Raw genomic sequence first — 8188 nt, 5'->3', positions numbered from 1 at the left:
TTCTTCATAAATTCTTTGCCTAAGCCAATGTCTGTAAGAGTTTTCCCCACAATTTCTTCTAGAATTCTTAAGGTTTCATGCCTTAGATTTAAGTCTGTTGTTATCCATTGTGAGTTGATTTTTGTGAGAGGTGAGAGGTGGAGATCCAGTTTCAATCTTCTATATGTGGTTATCCAGGTTTCCCAGCACTATTTATTGAATAGAGATTCTTTTCTCCAATGTATATATATTTTTTCTCATTAAACTTTGTTTTAATGGGTCTCAAAATTTTGTGACAGATTTCTGGTCAAGTTGTTTCCATTAAAAAGTACTGATTTTAAAAACTAATAACTTAAAGCTGCCACACAAAAAGAAACAAAAGTGGTCCACAAAACCTTTTCCTTTCCTTCTGAAGGTGCATTGTTATTAACAACCAGTCTTTTACTATTAAACTTAAATGGCCAATTGAAACAAACAGTTTTGAGACCATTCTTCCACCACTGATTAAGAGTGAGGTGGCAGGTATTAGGCATAATATTCATTTTGCCTTCTGAGCTTTCTGGGAAGATTTGGTGACCTTACCAGCTCCAGCAGCCTTCTTGTCCACTGCTTTGATGACACCCACAGCGACTGTCTGTCTCATATCACGAACAGCAAAATGACCCAGAGGAGGATAGTCCAAGAAACTCGGGACACACATGGGCTTGCCAGGAACCATATTGATGACAGCAGCATCACCAGATTTCAAGAATTTAGGGCCATCCTCCAGCTTCTTTCCAGAGCAGCAGTCAATCTTTTCCTTCAGCTCAGCAAATTTGCAAGCAATATGAGCAGTGTGACAATGCAGTACAGGAGCATAGCCAGCTCAAATTTGGCTTGGATGGTTCAGGATAATCACCTGAGCAGTGAAGCCAGCAGCTACCATTGGTGGGTCATTTTTGCTGTCACCAGCAACATTGCCATGATAAACATCTTTGAAAGACACATTCTTGACGTTGAAGCCCATGTTGTTGTTCCCTGGAAGAGCTTCACTCAAAGCTTCATGGTGCATTTCAACAGACTTTACTTCAGTTGTAACATTAACTAGAGCAAAGGTGACCACCATGCCGGGTTTGAGAACACCAGTCTCTACTCGGCCCATAGGAACAGTACCAATACCGCAAATTTTGTAGACATCCTGGAGAGGCAGATGCAAGGGCTTGTCAGTTGGATGAGTTGGTGGCAGGTTGCAATCCAGATCTTCAAGTAGTGTATTTCCACTGGTGTTGTCATCTTTACGAGTGACTTCCCATCCATTTAACCAAAGCATGTTAGCACTTGGCTCCAACATGTCACCATTCCAATCAGAAATTGGCAAAAATGCTACCGTGTCAGGGTTGTAGCCAATTTTCTTAATGTAAGTGCTGACTTCTTTAACAATTTCCTAGGATCTCTTCTGGCTGTAGGGTGGTTCAATGGAATCCATTTTGTTAAAACCAACAATTAGTTGTTTCACACCCAATGTGTAAGCCAGAAGGGCATGTTCACTGGTCTGCCCATTCTTCAAGATACCAGCTTCAAATTCACCACACCAGCAGCAACAATCAGGACAGCACAGTCAGCCTGAGATGTGCCTGTAATCATGTTTTTGATAAAGTCTTTGTGTCCTGGAGCATCAATAATAGTCACATAATATTTGCTGGTCTCAAATTTCCACAGGGAGATATCAATGGTGATACCATGCTCATGCAAGACCCAAGCATACTTGAAGGAGCCCTTTCCCATTTCAGCGGCCTCCTTCTCAAATTTTTCAATGGTTCTTTTGTCGATCCCACCACGTTTGTAGATCAGATGGCCAGTAGTGGTGGACTTGCCTGAATCTACGTGTCCAATGACAACAATGTTGATGTGAATCTTTTCCTTCCCCATTTTGGCTTTTATGGGTGGTTTTCATGGTACCTGTGTTCTGGCAGCAAACCAGTTGCGGGGGAAAAAAAAAAAAAAGTCCCAATGTATATTTTTGTCTGCTTTGTCAAAAATTAGATGACAATATGAGGATGGTTTTACATCTGGGTTCTCAGTCCTGTTCCAAAAGTCTGTATCTCTGTTCTTGTGCTAATACTATGCTATTTTGGTTACTGCAGCCTTGTAGTAAAGCTTGAAGTCTGGTAGACTGATACCTTCCAGTTTTTTTCTTTTTGCTTAAGATTGCTTTGGCTATATGAGGTCTTCTCTGATTACATATGAAGCATAGAATTATTTTTTCTAGATCTGTAAAGGAAGATGATGGTATTTTAGTAGGGATTGCATTAATTCTGTAGATCACTTTAGGTAGTATGGACATTTTAACAATATTGATTCAGCTAATCCATGAGTATGGTAGGGTTTTCCATCTGTTTACATCTTCTACAAATTCTTTTCTCAGTGTTTCATAGTTTTTCCTATATGTGACTCTCACTTCCTTCATTAAATATATTCCTAAATATTTAATTTTCTTTGTTGCTATTGTGAAAGGTGTTCTGTCATTGATTTAATCTTTGGCTTGACTGTTTTTGGCGTACATGAATGCCATTGATTTGTGTACATTAATTTTGTATCCTGAGACTTTACTGAATTGTTTTTAATTATAAATTTATTTCATTATTTTAAATTTTTTCCAACTAGTATGTAAACTTCAGAAGAGCAGGAGCTTCATACATCTTTTAGGTCTTACATTACTAGCTTCTAGAATTTAAATAAATTATATTTGAATGAATAAATAAATGATTATGAAACATAATTTAAAATTCTCTATAAATTATAAATGTTTTAGGCATTTTTAAGTTAGCAACAACAGCAAACTCTTATCTGTGCTTCATTGTTTTAGTACCAGAGAACTTTGTGTGAATTTAAGTCATTGTGTTTGACAAGAAAGTAGACTTATGCTATGTTGACAACCTTCTGGTGCTATAATGTGAGAGTGGCAGATGCAGGGATAAAATTTAAATCCCTTTATGGGCACTTTTATTTATATATGAATATTTTATTTTGTCAAGGTCTCACTTTGATATCTGACTGAATAGTGTAGGTGAATTTTTTTTTATTTTAAATCTAGAATTAATATTTAATGTTCTTCAGGCAATATTTCTTTACAATAAACATTATTCATGATCCTGCTCTTTTCCTTTGCTTTATTCCTATTAAAACATAGCATCCACTTCTCACAGTTTTATTTTCTCAGTGCAATGTTTTCAACAGCTTTCCCAACTCAAACCAAACCATGTATTTAGCTCAATTCTGATATTCTTGATTTGTTTTAAAAACAGGTCTAAAATTTCCACGGCAAGATACATATTTGGAATCTGTGGGCACTTTCTGCTTTTGTGAGTTTTCAGATAATTTTTTGGCTTATGATAATATAATTAACTACCTTCCATATTGGTTTACAATTAGTCTATAAAGATTACTAATTATGTTCTTTTGCAATCATTGAATGTTAAAAAATCGTAGGAAGCTCTTAGTAGTATGATGAGTATATGCTTGTTCTGCTTAGATCAGCTCTGAGAGCTTGGGGATTTTGTGTAAATTAGAAAGGCCAGCCAAGGGTCTGGAAAAAATTGCAAAGTTTATTTTATCATCATGGGTTTAATCATTTTTGAATATTAAATTAAGTTTTCTGCTTTAATAATTACTCCCCAATTCTCTCCTTTCCCAATTCACTAATAAAAATTTTCCAAATTACTTTGTGCTATTCATTTTATGCCTTCGAACTAATGTAATTCCTCCATAGAATATTTTTCAAAGAAACAATTTAGTCATATCCATTGGCAGCCAATTTCATGCATTAATTCCAGTGGCAAATTGTAAGCATGAGATCATAATTTCATCTTTTTGTTTTGTCTTATATCAGATCATAGAATGTGTTGAGAAATGTCTCTGTGGACATCTTGTGATTTTACTAGAGCATGGCTTTTACTGACATTTTATGATGATTTCAGCTATTGACTAGGGGAAAGCAGAAATTCATTTAATATCCACTTACAGAGTTAAATGGCAGATTGTTGGAATGTGGAAAAATTAATAAAACTGGGTCAGCCCGTATATCCTCCTGTCCCATCCCGCTTTCAAGAATCTTGGCAACATGAATTCAACCCCTCTAGTAAATCTTCTGACCATTTGCTGGCAAGGAAAAATCAGATCACATTCAATTAATAAGTCAGTTTCACCTACCACAAGCTTAAAAATTAGACAGACTTGAGGGTGAAGTCTGACTCAGGCAGAGATAAGTTATTGGAACTTGGGTGATTTTTTTTAACTTCTTTATTTAAGATTGTTCCTGTGTGAGCTGGGGAACCTGGAGAAATGAGTGGGAACTTTAACAGCATATCCCATTTCTTCCTGACGCATTATTAAGAATGATAAAATGAAGCAACCATTTTTGCTAGACTTTTATGGGTGAAGTGAAACAAAACTAGCACATTAGTAAATTAACCTCCTACTCCCCTGTTATTTCATTCTTGTTCTCAAGGCATGGTGTTCCTGCAGCATGCCTAGCGAGTGATGAATGTGGTGGTGATGGAGGTGATGTTTCTTAGACGAGAACTCAGCTGTTGCCAAGTTTCCACTTTACTTACTTGCTCCTGGCAATCTAGAGAGTCAAATATGTTCTCATGGCATTATCTGATCACATAAGTTGAATATTTTGACAACTGCAGGTTTATTTCCCTGAATTGGACTTCCTTTTCATTGGTGCATCTTCAGTGTTATTACATGAGGGGGGTGTGTGTGTGTGTGTGTGTGTATTTTCCACTGCACTTACTTATTGCTGAGGTTCAACAACAAAATTGAAGGCTCACTTCTCATTGATTGAACTGTTCCTATTGTTTAGTACATCATACCATGAAATGTAGCTCTTATTTTAATCTATTGCTCCTTCCATCTCTATATTCTCATGATGTCTCTGCTGTGAGTGATGCTTACTGAATTTTTAAAACTTAAGTGGTTTACATGTTATCTCATATTATATTCTGTTAGAAACAGGCAACACATCCTCTCCCAATAAATTTCACTACCAAAATAAATTTTAAAATACATAAAGAGGTAAATATTTAGCTTAAGTATCACATAGTGTTTAATTTAACTCGTCCAACTAAACAAAGAAAAAATAAAGAAATGAATCAAAGGTTCCTCAACATGTAGACCTCATTGTAAGCCATTTTAACATTATTTTAGTTACCTTATGTGTAAAAATTTTGAACAATATATATTAATTTGAAGCAAAGACCTGTAAAATTATTTTTTAGAATATTTTCAGAAAGACTTTTTAATTCATCAATTGGTTATATTTTGTAGTAGGAACCCATGCTTGTCATGTAATTGCTATTAAATGTGTTTATTTTAATAAATGTATCAGTGAAAAAACTGACCTTTTCAATTAAAGAACTAGAGATTAGAACTTTCTGATTTCTTTTTTTTTTTTTTTTTTTGAGACAGAGTCTCACTCTGTTGCCCAGGCTAGAGTGAGTGCGGTGGCGTCAGCCTAGCTCACAGCAACCTCAAACTCCTGAGCTCAAGCGATCCTCCTGTCTCAGCCTCCCGAGTAGCTGGGACTACAGGCATGCACCACCATGCCCGGCTAATTTTTTCTATATATATTTTTAGCTGTCCATATAATTTCTTTCTATTTTTAGTAGAGGTGGGGTCTCGCTCTTGCTCAGGCTGGTCTCGAACTCCTGAGCTCAAACGATCCGCCCACCTCGGCCTCCCAGAGTGCTAGGATTACAGGCGTGAGCCACCGCGCCCGGCCCTGATTTCTTAACACTCAGCAGAAACATTGAAAATGTATGTGTGTGTGTTTAACTTATAATATGCTTGTCATAATTATTTCTTTGGATATAATATAAAAAGAGTAGATTGAATTCTGAGTCAATGTCTTCAATAATAAGAAGAGACTTTGACTCTCAAGAACCTACAGTTTTTCTATGTGATGTATCACTTTAAAAAAATTGTGAAATGTGATACTTAGGTTAAAATTTGAAGCAGTTAGGAAAATATTACCAAATACAGCATAATATGCTAGAAACACAGTGATTATCATTTTAATTATGAGACTAAAAACATTAAAACTATTTTAACCCACTTAAACAGTAACATTTATAAAATTAACTGATGTATATAATTAATGTCTTATTATAAAGAAAGTATTTTCTTTGTGAAATCATGTAATACATATATTCATTTATACAAAAATTCTCTCACATGAAATAAACATTATCATTAAACTTTTACCATTTTATTTTCATCTGTAAAGTGAGTGGCATGATTATTCAAATCAACCAAAAGATAATTACTGAGGAAGGTAGTATTATTTGAGGTTTAAATGAAGATACTAAAAACATAAATGATAATTTTGTTATTAATTTGTTTGCAATTGTATAGTTTTCTTTTATTCTCAATTAATTATTGAATTTCTGAAAAATAAATAACTGTGTCTCATATCACAGTATCGGATTTACGGTTTGACTTATAATCTATGTTTAGAATATTTTTATGCTGCTCTGCTATCCATAATGCAATGGACTGAATGTTGTGTCACCCCCAAACTGATATGTTGAAATCCTAACCCTCAATGTGATAGCATTAGAAAATGGGAACTTTGGGAGATAGTAAGGCTATATGAGGGTGGAGCCCTCACTTTGGGATTAGTACCTTCATAAAAAGAGACCCCAGAGAACTCTCCCTCCCTCTTTCAGCCATGTGAGGATACAAGAATAAGACAATTATTCGCAACCCCAAAGAGGGCATTCTCCAGAACATGACCGTGGTGACACCCTGTTCTTGAACATGCAGCCTCCACAACTGTAAGAAATACATCTCTAGTATTTATAAGCTGTTCAGTCTATGATATTATTATAGCTGCCTGAAGTGACTAGGACACATAGCAAATGTTTCAAGCTTTCTCTCTCTCTTTGCCTCTCTTTCTTACTCATAATATAGCTGCACCAGTTTCCTAACCCAAACAAAGTGTACTTGGGATTATTGCAGTTGTATTGGTACTAAATATTCCATTTTCTTTATATTACCTTTTCTTTGACCATTGTGGTTACAAGCTGCATATTTTCCCCATCTCTCCTCTCTGGCTGGAATAGCCTATACATATTTCTTAATGAAATGCTACTGCTTTGCAAATAAGGTAGATCATGAGTTACCATTGATTTTTAAAAAAATCACACGAGTACAGATATTAGAAGGTATTTACTGCCTAAATTCACTAATCTATGAAGCCTTTTTAGAAGACTATCCTTTTTACTTCTGTAGATCTATTGTCTCTGGAGCTATACGGCTGCTTCTGTGACTAAATTGTTTATATGTGTAGGGATTGACAAAATGATAATTTTGTGTACTTCATAGATATGTAAAAGTAAAATAATCATAAATATTCTTTCAATATGGTATTACCTTATTATGCTAGATAATATTTTAAAAATTCGCACTGCATTGCTTTAACTTTGTTCTTTTAATAAAAATGTGCAACCTTAGTAAAACAGTATTCTATGTATACACTATACAAGATAGGATGCCTAAATAACCATAACTGAGAAAGAAGGTTAATTTATCAACTATATCAATAAAAAGTTATTTAGTTGAAAAGATCAATATCAATAATCCTGATATTTGCTTATGTTGCTATACTTTAGAATAGAAAAAATAGTTCCAACTTTGGTTAGAGTCATATGATATGGAAAAGATCAAAATACGTTGAGTAGAAAATGATAGTTTTACCTACAACATTTATGTCAGTTTAACAGTAATTGGTAATCAAAGACCACTCATCCAGAGTTTAACTCCAATGTACTCTTGCAAGGTCTCGTATCAGAGAGGTGAAAAAAAAATCTTTTTGTAAACAAAAGTAGAAGTCCATAAAAGGAAATCCTTTGAGATGGTGGAAAAAGAGAATAAAGAATAACCTTTTAAAATATCAAAAATACAAAACAAAAAGAAAAAAAGAATAAATTGTTATATAAAGGAAAAGATTCTGAGGCATATTTAATAAAATATGAAGTGATTCAAAACAAAGCCCACTTGACATTAGGTGAACATCTATCTGCATTACCTGCGTTTGAATCATTTGGTTAAGGCAAATTGTCTCTGATAATCTTTTCTATCTTTTGATGTTTCTCTTTGTCTTTCATTTCCTGCTGCTTTTGCTCCTTTTAAACTACTGTGGTTGTCTGATACTTTGATATTTTCA

General features: G+C 34.6%; 1 pseudogene; it reads right to left on the bottom strand.

The window, feature by feature from the left end:
- Positions 1 to 517: 517 nt before the first annotated feature.
- LOC138381677 (elongation factor 1-alpha 1 pseudogene) lies at positions 518 to 1905 on the bottom strand (annotated as a pseudogene).
- Positions 1906 to 8188: the final 6283 nt, after the last annotated feature.

This window comes from Eulemur rufifrons, chromosome 3, assembly GCF_041146395.1.
Source record: "Eulemur rufifrons isolate Redbay chromosome 3, OSU_ERuf_1, whole genome shotgun sequence".
NCBI classification, from domain to species: Eukaryota; Metazoa; Chordata; class Mammalia; order Primates; family Lemuridae; genus Eulemur; species Eulemur rufifrons.
This window is presented reverse-complemented; position numbering and strand designations above follow the sequence as displayed.